This window comes from Rhinopithecus bieti, unplaced genomic scaffold, assembly GCF_001698545.2.
Source record: "Rhinopithecus bieti isolate Rb0 unplaced genomic scaffold, ASM169854v2 scaffold_31548, whole genome shotgun sequence".
NCBI classification, from domain to species: domain Eukaryota; kingdom Metazoa; phylum Chordata; class Mammalia; order Primates; family Cercopithecidae; genus Rhinopithecus; species Rhinopithecus bieti.
Window position 1 is genome coordinate 2,319,193 of NW_016814470.1, and position 16,663 is coordinate 2,335,855.

The 16,663-nt window shown below is 48.7% G+C and overlaps 1 long non-coding RNA gene across 1 annotated transcript in view; it reads right to left on the reverse strand.

Moving 5' to 3' along the window:
• Positions 1-5,204: 5,204 nt before the first annotated feature.
• The window catches only part of LOC108514679 (uncharacterized), a 22,942-nt gene continuing 11,483 nt past the window's right edge, over positions 5,205-16,663 (reverse strand). The window contains exons 4-6 of the long non-coding RNA XR_001881291.1: positions 10,188-10,386; positions 8,934-9,608; positions 5,205-6,544 (exon numbers count right to left, since the gene is read on the reverse strand). This is a non-coding gene — a long non-coding RNA (uncharacterized LOC108514679). The remainder of the gene's footprint in view (positions 6,545-8,933; positions 9,609-10,187; positions 10,387-16,663) is intronic.

Here is a 16,663-nt window from a genome sequence, read left to right on the forward strand (position 1 = left end):
CCGAGCCCTTGAGCGCTCCCATCTGGCTCAAGGGGCTGACATTTGAGAGGGCAGAGCCATCCTCTTTGGAGCTGGCTCTATGAAACTCTGAGGATTTGAGGGCCTTGCAAGCAGCAGGGCCAAGATGGCATGAAACATGCCATGTCTTTCGTGCCTTTCTTTACTTGGCTTAGGCTTTTCCCATTCCTGGAATGACTGTGCCTACCCTGCCCTATTCAGCCTTCAAGACTGAATGCAAATGCCTGCCTCTCCCATCTGAATCAGTATTCCCTCCTCCCTGCTCCCAGGGAGAGGTCTTTGCTCCTGCATCTATGGAAAAGCTTCTCACACTGTATTTGTTACTATATGTTTCTTACTGGAGTGTCTCTCCTACTGTACAGGGAGCAGGTTTATTTATTGCTCGGTCCTCAGCCCCTGGAACTCAGCCAGATTCATAGTAGACATTTGGGAAATGCTCGGGAAAGGAAAAGAGGGGAAGAAAGAGGACTCCATGGCCATGTCAAAATGCCCAGCAATGTCATAGATGTTACAGGGGTACAGGAGAAGACACGGTTCTTCTTCTGGCAGCTAAGATAGAGCCTGGCTGCTGTTAAAGACAGGCAGTTCATTCCTCACCTGGGCCAAGCTGCAGCTGGTCATCCCTGCCCCTTTCTCTTTCCATCTTATGGGAGCTTTTATGGAGTCAGAAGTGAGTGAGGCAGACCTCGGAGGGCCCTACACTCAGGAAGAATGTAGGGCACGAAAAGGAGCAGGTGTCCTAGAATTAGTTCAGGAAGGCCTTGAAGGAAGGGGTAACTAGCAGATGGCAACCCAGTGACTTTTGTTGCTCTCCGAAGCCACAGAGGAAAACAACAACAAAAACAACAAAATTTTAAAAAATTAAAAAACAAAAGCAAAGTTCACAGGGAAATAAGATGGGGGAAATGGGAATTAAGAAACATATTACTCACCGCCTGAGCTCCCCTGGGCAAAAGTAGAACTACTTCAGCACTCATCTGGTGCAGCTGCGTCCCCGGGCACATGCAGGTTGTCATCTCCTGGCTGTTGTCTGGGCCCCTGCAGGGGAGATCTGCACGCTGTGATGTTCAGAGGAGCTGAGCCTCCTCTTTGCAAACTTAAATCGTGGAGCTTTTCAATTATGCACTTCAGCGCCTGGAGCTTCAGTGGAGATGCTAAATGAAAGTGATGATCCACACATGCATAATGATTCATAGCATTTGTAATTGGTGAAACGCATAAAGAGAATAGGGAGAGGCAATTAAGGTAGGAGAGGTTTCTTTATTTTATTGTTTCAGCTTGAGATGAGCATGTTGGTCGGCACCTCGGGACTTGACAACTTGTCAAATCCGACCTTGAGCCACAGCAGGAACCACAGAGAGGCCTTGTTTCAGAAGTTCAGGGATTCAGCCAAGGGGAGCAGGGAGAGATTTGGGAATAACATCTGAAGTGTTGCCCTGAGTCCACCCTCATGGGGGCATCAAGGGGCACAAGGGGCAAGATCTTGGCAGTTGCAATTTCAAAGCATCTCAGCATAGGGGAGTGGCCTACTGGAAGTCACATAGACCAGGGTTCAAATCCCAGCTCCACCAGTTCCACCACCTGTTAATTCTGCGATCTTAGACAAGGTTCTTGAGCTCCCCAAACTTCTATTCCATCACCTAAAGAAGAGATCGTGGTTGTTGTGTGAAGCTGGTGGGATCTGGATTAAATTAAAGGATATGCCATATAGAAAGGGAGGGAGCATGAGGCCTGGCATATTAGAGGTGCTCACAAATGGAAGGCCCCTTCCTCCACCCCCATCCCCCTACACAGGACAGGAACATGCCTTCCTGGACCCTCCCTGCCAACATACCCAGACATCACAGTTTCTCATCAAAATGAATTATCCAGGACTTTATCTGTATCTAGACACTCAGTGAATGTCAGGCACGGAGGAAGCACTTGGTTGGAGGTGGTGGTCAGCGGGTTCTAAATATTGACTTTCTTATGTGTAAAGCAGAACTTCTTCTAATTTATCCCAAAGAATATCTGTCCAACTGTGGGTTGGGCCTCAAGCTGGAGCAGGCTGGGATTGGATATGAGTCTCTCCTTCCCCATCATGATTTTATCGTCTCTAATCGCCTCTCTGTCCAGACTGCCAGGCTCCAAGTTTTCAGCTTCAAGTGATTCATCTCAAAGGCCACCCCCATGGGCCCCTCATCTGCTGTTTAATTGGAGAAGGGGGTGCTAGAGGCCCAGGCGCCTTAATTGCATTTGTTAATGGGTAGGTGCAATTATCCCTGCCACACTCCTGCATGCTGCCAGGCAGACAGAGATGATTAAGGGGGTCTTTACAACTCCAACTCCCTGCAGCTCTCTCCACTAATTGAGCAGTGGAGGAAGCGATATTGAGCTCTCCACTCCTTTCTTTAAATTAACTCTTGGCTCCAAAGTCCTCCTTGGAGCAGTGCATTGGCCACATGGCTCAGAGCATTCAGTTTCAACCCCATCTGTCACCTGTCACTTAGGCCCAGGGCCTAGCCAGCCCATGAGTTTGTCTATCTATCACCCACAGGCTGGGAGTGGGCTGGTAAGGGGGGTGTCTCTGTGACCCCTGGAGGGTGATACCATCCAGCCTGATGATAGCACCTATCATGGAGACTATAACTGAGAAGGGACTCAAAGGTTTCCACTGTCCTCTGAGCCTCGGCCACCTGAGTTCAGCCCCAGTCTAGACCACCACAATTGCCTACGAACTGGTCCCCTACTCCCTGTCTACATGCATTCTCTACCCAGTAGCCGGAATGGTCAGCTTGAAATGCAAATGGGGCCAAGCACTAATGTTAAAAACCATCTGATAGCTTCCCAACGTATCCAGAATCCCATCCAAGCTCCATGCCATCACCTGTAAGGGGCTGTTGACCCAGCACCTGGCACGCTCTCCATCCTCAGCCTGTAGGCCTCTGGCCCTTGCTTACTAATCTCCAACCACGCTGACCTTCACAGTCCAGTTCCCCAGATATACCAAGTTCTTTCCAGGCTCAGGGCCTTTGTACATACTCTTTCCTCAGCCTGGAAGAAGCGGCCCTCACACTTTTCATGGTCAGCACCTTCTCACCCTTCGGGTCTCTATTTAAATGTTGCTTGAGAGAAGACTTCTGTCCTTTTGTGACTGCCATATCTTAAGTAGTTTCCTACCCTCTTAGTTCTGTTTTTTAAAACTTTTGTGTGTTTCCTTCAAAATATATATCACAATTTTTCATTATTTTAGTTTTGTTCTTTTGCTACATGTTTTTGTAATTGTTTCTGTCTCACTAAAGTCATGGAAGCTATACATTCCATGAGGTCAGGATCTGTCTTCTGGTTCATCCTTGTATCCCAAATGCCTGTCCAAGAGATTGGTACCTCCTCATTCATTCAGCAAGTATTTATTGAGCACCTGCTCTGTGCCAGTCACTTCTTTTAGGCACTGGGGAGACAGCAGGGAGCAAACAGGAGAAAATCACTGCCCTCCTGGATCTTACACTCTAAAGGGGTTAGGGGAGTCAGGCAGTAAACAATTAACATGGGCTAGGCATGGTGGCTCACACCTCGAACGCCAGCACTTTGGGAAGCTGGGGTAGGAGGATCGCTTGAGAACAGGAGTTTGAGATCAGCCTGGGCAGCATAGTGAGAGCTGCCTGTACAAAAAAAGAACAATTAACACAAGTAAGTCATATAGAATGTTAGAAGGTGACTAGGGCTCCTTCTACCAATCAAGGCTGGTGATTAATAATTCTCTGGGATCCTGGGAATTAAATATTGGGTAAAGAGAAAAAGAGAGCCATAGTACTGGGATGTTAGAGGTCAGTTAACAGGGTGGATAACACTGAGATGTAAATGCATTTTGTTCCCACGATAATGAAGACTGTCATTTCCAGCTTCCTTCTTCCCAGTACCCATCTTCTAACCACTGCTGCCTCCTGAGTGGGTCTAGTTCCGTTAGAGAGAGCCATAGAAACTCTCCCACCCTGCAGCCCATCACAGCATGGTGCAGTCAGGTGAGCTTGGGATTCAGCCTGCCTAGTATTCATTCCCCCTTTCTTCTGGAAACAGCATCCCAATTTGGAGGGAGGGGCAGTTCCTAACCCATTGAATATAGGCTTGGTAGTACTGTCAATTACAGCAGTCTGTCCTCTTCCAGCCAGCAAGTGGCAATGGGCCCAGCTTCCTCCCCAAACCTGAATCCTAGATGGAGAGACAAAAGAATTTAAAAATAGAAGTTTATTTATTCCAATGAAATGATGGTCCATTCCTGGCACCCAGATCCTGATGCTGCCCTGCTTCCTGTCCTTTCCAATCACGTGTCTTCAGCTTTTCCTTTCCTTCTGGTGTGGCACCACAGTCCTTCAGTAAATTTTTTGTTTGTGATAGTGGGAGTTGGTTTCTGTTGCTTGCAACCAGTGATCCCTGGCTGGTACTGACTGATACTAACTGCATCAGTACAAACCGATAAGGTGGCAGGCCAGTTCTCTTGTTTGTTACCTGAGTGAACTTGGGTTAGATGTCTTTGGGCCTCAGTTTCCTTGTCAGTACAACAAGGATAATAATAGCATATTTCTTAGAGTTATTGTGAGGATTAAGAGACTGGGTGTTCGTGTACGAAAGTGCCTGCCAGTCCTATCCTTTCCCTCCCCTCCTCTTCCTAACTTCTCTCACAAGTCCAAAAGGAGATGTGGGGAAGCAGGGACAGCAGTTCTCCACAGAGGTTCCTATGGGAACCCTAGCCACATGTGCAGCATCCCTGGGGGTGTCTGGGAGGGGCTAGGCAGCTGCTGGGCGGCTGGCTGAAATGACTCTGCTTTTTGGAGCAGAAAGGCTCAGCTGTTCCCGTCCCCCCAGGTCCTAACTCAGCTCAGCGCACAGAACTCCAAACAGAGCAGCTGTACGGCTTCTGGAGCCTGGAAGAGGAGTGATCTCTGTCCGGCTCTCTGCTTCCAGTCTCAGGGGAGGCTGGGAGGGAGGAAGAGCAGTACTCAGCTCAGAGTTCTCAGACTGGAAACAAGCCTTAAGAAGCCATTCAGCTGATCAATCTGACAACACACCTTCAATGAGCCGGTTCCGGGAGCCCAGCACTGAACTGGATAGGCAGTGAGGGAGATGGAGAATTAAGAAACATGAGTGGAAAGACTTCAGTGGAAATAAAAACAGAAGTTAAAGACAGCAGCTATGGCTGTCATCTGTGGAGCGCCCACCATGTTAGCCACTCAGCTCAGTTATTTATATACATCTCCATGGTCTGAACCATAGATTCTGCCAGGAGGTAGAGAGCCCTTTTTACCTATGTGGAGGCTGAGATCATAGGAGTTACATACAGGACATGCCCAGGTTCTGTAGCCAGAACAATCACCTAGCGTGATCCTGTCTTACAGACTAATTCATTCATTCACTCACACCCAGAAATTTGTTGAGTACCCGGTATATTTTGGGCTCTGTATTTGATATGCTTGGAGTTGAGTGGCGGAGGCTCATGAGCACACAGGTGACAATGATACTATTGAGAGCCCAAGAAAGGGCTGTGACAGCCATGGGACAGGCTGTGCCTGGGTTGTCAGGAGGAAGTGGGGAGGTGTTGGCTTAGCTGGCCATGGAGGATGGAGGAGTGGCAGTTCAGCATAGGGAAGGTGGAAGGAGGGAGGAGGGAATTTCACATAGTAGCCCAGCAACAGCAAAAGTGTGAGACGTTGCACAGGGCATCTTCATCCTGGAGGCCCTCAGCCAGAGCATTGAGTCCAGGGGGCTCCATGACAGGGCCTGAGGCCAGACTATGGCTGATACCAGACAGTCAAGGGCCTTATATGGGATGCCAAGTGATTTAAACTTCATCCTGTAGGAAAGGGTTTTAAGCAGTTGGGAGGTGATGTGGTCAGATTTGCTTGATACCCACATGACTCCTGCTCTTGCATGTAGGATGGGCTTAAGGGTGGGGTAGAGGCGGAGCAAGAATCCTGTCCTGACTTTGCTATTGCCCAGGGGTCTTGGTGGGAGTTTCAGGGACTAGGGCTGTGGCACAGGTGGAGAAGAGGGACAACAAGTGGGGACATTTCAGAGACGGAGTCAGTAGACTCTCGCTGGCAGAAAATTGAGGACAAAATAGTGTTCCTTGCCAGACACTTTTGTGTGTGTCTCTGCAGTGTTTGTGGGCATAGACATGTGTCCATCTATGTACACATCACATGTGTGCATGCATGTGCGTGCATGTGGGGCTACTGTCTGGATGCATACTGGTGATCATGCATGTATTTGTGCAGGTGAGAATCTGTGCTCTCAGGCATCCTGCAATCTGCATGACTGTATTTATGTGTCTGTGCCTACGGCCTGTATGTCTGCTGCTCCCAGCCCAGCTGTGAACCCACCCCGCTAGCCCACTCCCATTGTGCTCCGGGCTCAGCACAAGATTCTGTGTGCCAGGCACCCTCCAGGGCTTCAGCTGCTTTCCAGGCTCCTGCTGCTAAAGCAAGATGCATCTTCCATCCCTGTTTGATGCTGCAACATGAACCCCAAGGCAGTTCTTCAAAGGGAGCCACTAGGAGTGGAAAGAAAGAAAGTAAACATCAGGATTAAAACTGTGAACTAAGCCTGTCCCTGCTCTAGATCTGGCCCATGAACCTGCTCCCACAGGCAGGCTTTGATTTGACAACTGCATTTCCCCAGGCCAGGATCCCAGGGAGAACAAGAGGTTCTGGAAACAGAGAGATGGGCAGGGCTCAGGGAGGGGCTGGGGGACTACGCTCTCACACTCAGCAGCTTCCCATAGCTTCCTGAGTCTCTCTTCAAATGTGAAACAGCTGCCAATAGGCCTGTCCTCAGGGCCATGGACAGAGAGCCCTACCTCCTTTCCTCCCTCCCTTCCTTCCTTCCTTCCTTCCTTCCTTCCTTCCTTCCTTCCTTCTTTCCTTCCTTCTTTCCTTCCTTCCTTCCTCCCTCCCTCCCTTTCCTCCTTTCTTCTTTCCTTCCTTCTTTCCCTCCCTCCTTCCCTTCCTCTCTTCTTCCCTCGCTCCTTCTTCCTTCCTTTTTCCTTCTTTCCTTCCCCACCCCTCCCTTCCCTTTTCTCCTCCCCTCCTTCCCTAACCACCATTTCCAGAGGATACTGGGACTTCAAACTGACTCCCACATGTGTGCTACCTCTGATAGTTAGTGGTTGTGTAATTGTGGGCAAGCATGCCTGTTTTATAAGGTAGCTACTCTGACCTCACAGGGTTGGTTGGTTGTTGGGATTTAGTAAATTCAGGCATGGATGTGCACAGCAAATACCAGCCTGGCTGGAAAAGCTCAGCACATGGTAGCCATCAGAATTGTGGTCCCTGTTGTGCAGTATCAGTGATCAGGAGTGACAAGGCATCTCTTGATCTCAGCCTGCTTCTACCAGCAGGTAAACAAAGAGTGCGATGAGAGTTTTATAAAAGGCGGGGTGCTAGGGTGCTTGGAGGGGGCTCAGAAGAGCAAGGGCGCAGCCTTCCAGGCAGAAGGAGCAAGATCTGGGAGAGCTTCCTGGAGGAGGTGACTCTCAAGTCTTACAGGACAGCTGGATTTCACTAAGTGAGTCCAGGCCAAGGAGAGGCTTTGGCCGAGGTGTGAGAGGCAAACTGCAAAGACCTCTGGTGTGTCCAGGTATTGGATCCTATGTGGGAAGCCTGTCTGCAGGCTATGATGCAGAGCAGGTCCTATGGGTGCTGGGCCCCGCTGGACGAATTTAACCAGACTAGGAGTGCTGGGACTGAGGGATCTGAAAAAAAATCTTTCCAGGCCAACAGATCTTCTAAACTCAGGTGGCAGGCTTGCTGTGGTGGTCACCCAGATCCCCTTCAAGGAGGGACATGCTGGGAGAGCTATAGTCAGGCCAGCCCCTTCCAGATGGCCTCAGCTGCAGAGTGCAGGCAGGCCTGAGATCCTTCCTCTTCCTGGGCAGCGCACATTCGGTGACTGACCAATGCTGGGGTATAAAAGTGTGGCCATGAGAGCCCAAGTCAGGACGACTCTGAGGAACTCATCTAGCTCCAGGACTTCTTCAAGGGATTGAGGGATTGGGGAGGCTGTGGCTGGCCTGCGCTGAAACTGCCTCTCTCTCTGCCCCACCTGCTTCCTTCCCCTCCCTTCCCTCCCAGAGGCTGTCTCTAAACTCCAGTAAATACAGTCGCAGAGTCCCCTACTCACCCCTTTGGGCTGAGCATTGTCTTTCCCTACTGCTCTCCCCCTACCGTCCTCTTCTTATTTTTAATTTAATTTCTTTTAAAGACAGGGTCTCCATCTGTCGCCCAGGCTGGAGGCAGCAGTGCGATCACAGCTCACTGCACCCTCTACCTGGGCTCAAGTGATCCTCTCACCTCAGCCTCTGACTAGCAGGGACTAGAGGCGCACACGCTATACACAGCTAATTTTCTTTAAAACAATATTTTTATGTTGCCTAGACTAGTTTCAAACTCCTGGGCTCAAGTGATCCTCCTGCCTCAGCCTCCCAAAGTGTTAGGATTACAGGTGTGAGCCACCACGCCCAGCCCTACTTGCCTCTTTTTAAAGTAAACTTCTTTTTTGTTGAAGTATAACATGCATACAGGAAGATGCAAAACTTAACCAATCACATACAACATAAATCTCTGCAAAGTGAACATAACCTGTAACTGTCACCAGATCAGGAAACAGAATTTTACCAACACTCCCAGAGTCCCTTTTTGCCCCACTCCTTCTCAAAGGAAACCCCTGTCCTGACTTCTAACACCACAGGCTTAAGGCGTACATGTTTTTGAACTTGTAATTAATGGAATCAGAGCATGCTGTCTGACCTATCTGGCTTCTTTCACTCAACACCATATTTGTGAGATTTGTTCATGTTGTTGCAGGTGGCGGTTCTTTATTCATTCTCATTGGTATACACAGTTTCATTGTCTAAATTACCCCCACTTGATTTATCTACTCACCACTGATGGGCGTTTGGGTGGTTTCCAGTTTACGACTAATACAAACGGCTCTACGATGAACATTCTTGTATCTTGTATAATTGACTTTTGGTGCCTTTATAAACAAACTTCTGTTAGATATGTACCTGGGCTCAGGATTTCTGGAGTAGGCATGAATATGTTCAGCTTTAGTGATGCTTCCAAACTGTTCTTCCAAAGGGGTGGTATTACTTTACCCCTTCCCCAGCAGCATAGGAGAGTTCCAGTTGCTCCACATCCTCATCAGCCCTTGATATTATCAGTCTTTGCACTTTCAGCCATCCCAGTGTAGTTCCAATTTGAATTTCCCTGATAGCTAATGAGGTTGAACATCTTTTCATGTGCTTCTTGGCCATTTGGAGGCCCTCCTTTGTGATGTGGCTCTTCTAAGGTTTTTGCCTATGTATCTACTGTTTTTGCCTTGTTGATTTGGAGGAGTTCTTCATCTGTGCAAGTGCTTTGTCAGATCACCATGCCCCCTTTCTGAGATTCAAATATCCACAGGGTAGGGTGAAGCCTGGCATCACCAATACTTGGGTAGTTCCAAATTACTTTCTCCCTTCTCTGGACCTGGGAAGCCCTCCCAGAACGGAGGCCTCCTCAGTGAGGCTGCATTTCCCTTCCTCTTACCAGTTTTATTCTTTCGGCTGGGAGAAGCTGAAATACAAAAGGGTACACACTAAAAAAAAATCAAGAGCAAAGATTCGGAGTTTTCACAGAGGGGAAAGGAAGCCATGGGAAGAGTCTGACCTCTCCCCTCCACCTGGGCAATCACAAGTGGCGAGCATCTCAGTCTGGCCTGTAAGTGAGAAGGTAACTGCAGACCATGCTCTGAGGGGCTCTCAGGCTCAGGATACCTGGCAGGAGACTGGAGGAGGTTGGAATTCCCTCCCTGCTTCCAGAGAGAGAGTGCAGAGGAAGTGCCCCAGCCTAGGGGGGATTGGAGGAGGAGATGAGAAGAAACAAACAGGGAGGGTCAGAATGTTTTATGGAAAGATGTGAACCCCTCAGCGGACAGGACTCTGTCTTCATCTCCAGATCCCTGGTCCTTCACGGTACGTGCCCCTGAATATGCCTACCAGAAAGTAAGGGACATGTAGAACTTTCTGAAGGTGAGCCCTGTGGAAGGAGGGCCTGTGGTGCTTTATCAGTAAGGGTTGAATGAATGAAGTTCAAATTACAGTGTAAATAATAACAGCTCCATTTCTTGAACAGAAACCAGGCATGTGTACCTACTAGCATCACATGTAATCCAACAGGCACTAAGCTGAAACTTACACCCAGTTCCATCTGATTCCAGAGCTCACAGGCTTTTTCCCTAAGCTGCACACCTTCTCATGACAGGATAAAGGGCAATTTACCAAGGTGTTCTCCAGGCAGGAAGTCCACTATTCTCCCTTCCAGGCAAGGAATCACAGGCCCAAGAAGAGGGGCTCTGAGAAAAGGAGGGAGAGAAAGGTGAAATTACAGATGCTCCTCTTATCCTGCCCATCACCTCCTTCAAACTGTTTCACCTCCCTTCCTCTCTTCCCTCCCTCCCTCCCTTACTCCCTCCCTCTCTTCCTCCCTGCCTCCTTCCCTTCTTTCCCTTCCTCCCTCCCTTTTTCCTTCCTTCCTTCCTTCCTTCCTTCCTTCCTTCCTTCCTCCTTCCTTCCTTCCTTCCTTCCTTCCTTCCTTCCTTCCTTCCTTCCCTCCCTCCTCCACAAACATTTCTTGAGCACCTACTGTGTGCTGGACTCTGTGCTAGGGCCAAAGTGACCAGAACAGACACAAAACCCTGTCTTCATACAGTTCACACTCAGTGGTGAATGCAGAAGACAGTCATTAATCAAATGAAGATGTCATTACACATGGGATGGGGAATCCTGGAGGCAATTACATGCGGTTTGCTCTTTCGGCTGCAGACACTCCCCTCTCAGGTGTGGGAGGGAGCCCAGGCTCTGTGAGTTCTGTTCTCAGAGGATTTTGTGTTGCTGGGTGAGCCGCATCATCCAGCCAAGCCGCTGGCTGCACAGGCTGCTGTTGCCAAGCACCCCAGAACACACCTCCTCCCCTTCCTGGCTTTTGTTTTGTAAAAACACGTTTTCAGGGGAATTATGCTGAATTGTCTGAGAGAGGGAGGGCTTGGAGCAGGTGAGAGGGAAGTAGCTAAAGAAGGGATTTGGGGAGCTTCTCCTAACCAGAAAAAGGGGCAGACAGATAGTAGGGATGGGTGGCGGTGGGGAGACCTTGGAGGGAAGTGGACAGTGAGGACCCTAGGGTGGTCACCCCTACTGGCACACAAGGTTGCTGACCTTGTCAAAGGTGCAAATAATCCCCCCCATAAACACACGCACACACACACTCAGGTAAGCCTGGCAGGGACATTGTAGAGCCTCCAGTCTTCAGGGACTAGGAAATCCTAGACGACAGCCATTATCTATGGTGTCCAGGGCAGCTCGCAGTCCTGAGGACCTAGCCTGAGCTATATGCTCCTTAAGCCCCCAGACCCTTGCTTGAGCGGGGAGAAGCCCCAACATCAACCGAGATGGAGCTGCCCAGCCTTGCAATGCACTCCCAGTTCTTCACCTAGTTTTCCTCCCTTCATCTTCAAACTCCTTCCTAGCCTCTGGACTATCACATTTCCTCTGGTCTTTATCATCTGATCCTCCACTCCCTAACTCCAGTGGGAGACCTCAACCCAGAACTCCTATGTGCTTCTCTAGCATATTCCCCCAAATCTGAGTTGTTTAGCCAGAGTGACACTGTGGCAGGGTGGAGGGGGTAATAACAGTACTACCTCATCAGGAAGTTGTGAGGATTAAACAAGATAATCCACCTGCAGCCTCTAGTGGAGCATCTGAAACATAGGATGTGCCCCATCAACGTGAGCTATTATTGTGAATTACCTTTCCAAGCAGAGGGGAGATGGGAATGCAGGCCCAGAGGCCTGGAGGTGCAGGACACATTCGCACAGTTGGAGTTCACACAGCGGTGCCGTCTGAGGGTTAGGAGGGTTGCTGACGCAGGAAGGCCACCCAGGATCTAGAACATGTGTGTGATTATATATGCCATCCTGAGGGGTCTGTGATCTCTTCCTGCAGGCCATGGGAAGTATAAATTTTTTTTATTTTTTATTTTTTGGAGACAAGGTCTCACTCTGTTGCCCAGGCTGGAGTACAGTGGCGCAATCACAGCTCACTGCAGCCTCCATTTCCCAAGCTCAGGTGATCCTCCCACCTCAGCCTCCTGAGTAGCTGGGACTACAGGTGTGCACCACCATGCCTGGCTCATTTTGGTAACTATGAGTGTTTTTTAAGCAGGGATGTGCATTTTAGAGAGCCCACTTGGCCATGGCATGGAAGATGGATCTGAATAGGGAGAGACACACCATTACATACCACTGACCCTGGTTTATAAAGACAGCCCTTCAGCATCTGGGCAGGCAACATAAGAGAAGGGGAGGCTAACCCATTTTCCAACTACATCTCATTTTTAGTGAGTAAGCAACTTCGGAATCATGTTAATTGTATTGCCAGAGAAGTGATACAGCAGGAGAAGAAAAACACTGTGTAAAGAGATTGCAAAATTGAAAACCTGTTGTGACTCTGTAGGTGACAGTGATTCAGGGACACACATGTGTCACAGTTTCTTAACTCCTGACACCTCCCCTCCCACCCCCTGTTCTACCCACTGACCCCAAGAGGTCTCTTCTTCAGGCTGTGCATTTATTAGGACTCCGTATTGCGAGTAGCAAAGCAAACAAAACCTCAGTTGAGACCAGTTGAAACGGGAAAGGGAAGTTATTGACTTGCATAACTGAAAAGCCTAGAGGGAGGTTTGGCTTCAGGTGAAGTATGATCTTGTGGCTCAAACAATGTTACCTAAGACCGGATTTCTTTCTGTCCTGCCATCTACAATACAGGCCTCATCTGCAGGCTTCACTTAGAGGACCCCCAGTAACTCCAAGCTTTCCCTCACAATTACAAATGGCTGCGTTGGTGCCTGACTTCACATCTCTACCATACTCTCTCCCAACCGAGGGGGAGTCTCTCTTTCCCACAATAGCCTTCCTTTCCTCCCCTCACTCACGTGCATGCCTCCTCACTGCGCATTGGCTCTGAGGGGTCATACAGCCATCCCAAACCAATGAAGGGGGCGTGGGGCTGCGATTCACAACTGGCTGAGGATCCACCATCCTCATCCACATGGAAGGCAAAGGAGGAAGACTGCTTTCCCAGAGGAAATTGCCCTGAGAACACGGGATCTGGACAAGGGTGAATCTGATGCTACATTCTGTGTGCATTCGCCTTACTTTCTAGGATTTGTCCTCTAGATTTGGAGGCTCCTCTTCTGTCCCCATCCTTTAAGGATAGGCCCTTCACAGTGCTGTCCTGGTCTCCCTCCTGAGCCACCATCTCACCCTCTTCTGCCCTCCTTGACCACTCACGCATTGCTGACTCCTGAACTCACGTCTCCAGTCCCAATGTTTCTCCTGTACCATGAAACCATATATCCACTGCCTGCAGGACTTTCCATTCTAACCTCCCACTGGGGCCTGACACCCAACATGTCTAAAGCCTGATTCGTTCTCACTCCTCCCAACCACCCTGCTCCAAAATTGCTTCTCCTTCTATAGTGTCACCGTTGCCCCTGAGCCGGAAATCTGATCACTCTTGATCCCTTCCTCTCTCACTCCCCAAATTTAATCAAGCCCCAGGCCATAAATCCCTGGAATCCATCTATTTCTTTCTCTTCCTTCCCCCTCCCTCTGTTAGGTCTCAGTGAAGTTCTGCTTGACTGATGGTTTCTATTTTAGCCAACGCCCCCTCCCCTGTGCTGCAGAGCCTCTTAACTGCTTCCCTGGCCACCGGAGTGGCCTGGCCCTGAGGGCAGGGTCGATAGCCTCATCACTGCCCCACTGACAAGAGCTCAGGACAGTGCCTGGTGCGTAAAGGCTCCCACAGAAATCTGCAGGTGAATAAACCAACCTGTGAATGAGAGAGGAAAGGGCAAGAAGATTCTTGGGAAAAAGTCAATATCTCCGAAGGCCTAGGGAAGCAGGAGCTTCCTCAGATGACCAGCGCTGGCCTGGCAGAGCCTGGTCTTTCCTCATTCAAAGCTCATCGGGCAGAGGACTGCCCAGCTCTGGCCAGGGGTGCAGGACAGCTCCTGGCAGGCACTGTCCATCAGAGGAAAGAATTCTTAAAGAGCCTTTGAATCTCTAAATTTTGGGATTCCAAATGTTCAGCTTTTCCCTTAAGCTCAGTACATTTAGCCCCAGTTACCACCTGGAGCAACTAAAAGTCCAACTGCTCCATTTCTTGTTTAAAGTCAACAGAAAACCAGCAAGTCCCAACCGGGGCTTTGGGAACAAAGTGTGCTTGTTCTTCCCCCACCCTGGTCACAGGAGGTAGGCATGTGGGTTAACGACACCTAAGACTCCAGCTACTGCAGTGACATTAAAATGTCTGTCGAGGAGAAGGGAAAATGTGCCTGTTTGGCTTTAAAGGGCTGACAAACTTTAGTATCCTTCTGTGACTCAGCAGAGACGGCAAACCAGTGGCAAACGCACATATGTGGGAATAGACCTGTGGCTGTGTGTTTTCGGTCCTCTGTACCAGGCTTCTGCATTGTTACAGACAAAGGCTTGCTCTTACCTCTCTTCTGCTGAACAAGGGCCTCCTTCAGTTCTTGACAGGCTTAAAAATAAACATAAGAAAGGAGGAGAAGACTTGGTTTTGTCATGTTCTGGCTTGGGCCCGTGGCCATGCTGGGTGTACCACAGCATGATCTTATTTAAGCCTCACAGTAACCCTGAGAACAAACACCCTCATCACTCCCATTTTGCCAGATGGAGACAAAAAACTTACCCAAGGTTGAATGGCTGGTGCGTGACAAATCCCTTTTCCCCTCCTGATGCAGATCTGTTCTCCCCAAAGCCCTAGAGGTACCAGGCTGATGACACAATCATCTTTAGATCCTAGGGCCTTGGTAACCGTTCTGAGAGAAGCCAGGACCATAGAGGGCTGGGGATTTATCACACTTCTTTTGACACTGGCCCCCAGTGAGAAGCTTGAGTCGTAACCTCACAGGACAGCCCAGTCTTCCTGGTTGCAAGAATTTTAGTTCATGTAGTATATACCATGGTAGACTCTGGAAGATTTCTCCCTATGTGACCCACCTTACATAATGCTACTTGGATTTTTTTTTTTCTTTAAGACAAAGAGGTACCAAGAAGAAAACAAAAAAATGAGTCAAAATCTCCCTGGTCAGACAGCTTTTGTTAACATTAACAAACCCATGTATAAGGTTAAAAAATTCAAACAGCAGGAAAGTTTTAAAAATTAAATACCATTCCCCTCTATTCCTCTCCCAAAGACAATCTTTGCTAATATTTTCTTGTGATTCTTTCCAGCAAAAAGGAGCGTGTAAAATCCTATAGATACGACTCTATTTTGTTTTTGACACAAAAGGAGAGATGACCCCTGAGGTATTCTGCAGCTCGTCTCTTTCACTCTAACATGTCGGAGCGAGGCTTCCCATGTTAGCACAGAGCAATCCACCATTCTTTTCCTGGACTCTATGTGTTCATATTCTTTGCTCATTTAAAAACCTGGCATTTGGTTGTTTTCCTATCAAACTTCTTGTAAATTAATAAGTTCGTGGTCAAGTTTATATGTTAGAAATACGTTTTCTCTGTTTTTCACTGCTGTAACTTCTAATAAATATTAGTATTTCTCCTTTTTAGCCACACAAGGATCACAGAGAGAAGAGAGGACTGTATGAGCTACCTACTGCGACTGTGACAAATTACCACAAACGTAGTGGTTTCAAATAACTCATTTATTGTCTTACAGTTCAGGAGGTCAGAGCTCTAAAGTGGGTGGACAGGGCTGTGTTCCCTTGTGGCTCTCGGGAGCCTTTTCCAGCTTATATAGACCACCATGGTTTGTGGTCCCGTCCTCTGTCTTCAAAGGCAGCAGCAAAGTGGCCTTTTCTTTCCTGTCTGACCTCTGTTTCCACCCTCACGTCTTCTCTCTCTATCTGAGCCTCCTAGCTCCCTCATATAAGGACCCTTGTGATTACATTGGGCCCACCCAGATAATCCAGGGCAACCTCCCCATCTCCCCATCTCAACACCTTTAATTTAATCACAATAGCAAAGACCCTTTTGGCATGTAAGTTATCATATTCATAAATTCCAGGGATTAGGACATGGACATATTTGGGGGCCATTTTTCAGGGAAGAAGGGGAGAAGGGTATGTTGGGGAAAGGGGTGGTAGTATTGGTGCAAATTGTAGCTGTCCCCTCACCTCTGAAAGTCTGGAACCTTCTACATTTGGTGTGATTTAAGCCTCCTAAAAAGTGACATCCCTGCTCTGCAAGGCTATCACATCACGAGGTTTGTTTCTTGTCCCCTCCCTGCCCCCAACACATATATCTGGCATGATGGCAATTTATGAAAATCAAGCACCTGTGCCAGAAAATTAACTCTCCCAGCTGGGTGGTACCTCCTCACCAGGTTGAAGGCTCCTGGAAGCCACAGACCACGTCTCAAGCTTTGTTGTTGTTCTCTTTTACACAATCTGCCTGGCATAGCACTTCATATGCGATTAGAGAGGGAAAGAGGAAGGAAGGAAGGAGAAAGAAGGAAGGAAGGAATGAGAAAGAAAGAAGGAAGGGGAAAGAAGGAAGGAAGGAAGGAAGGAAGGAAGGAAGGAAGGAAGGA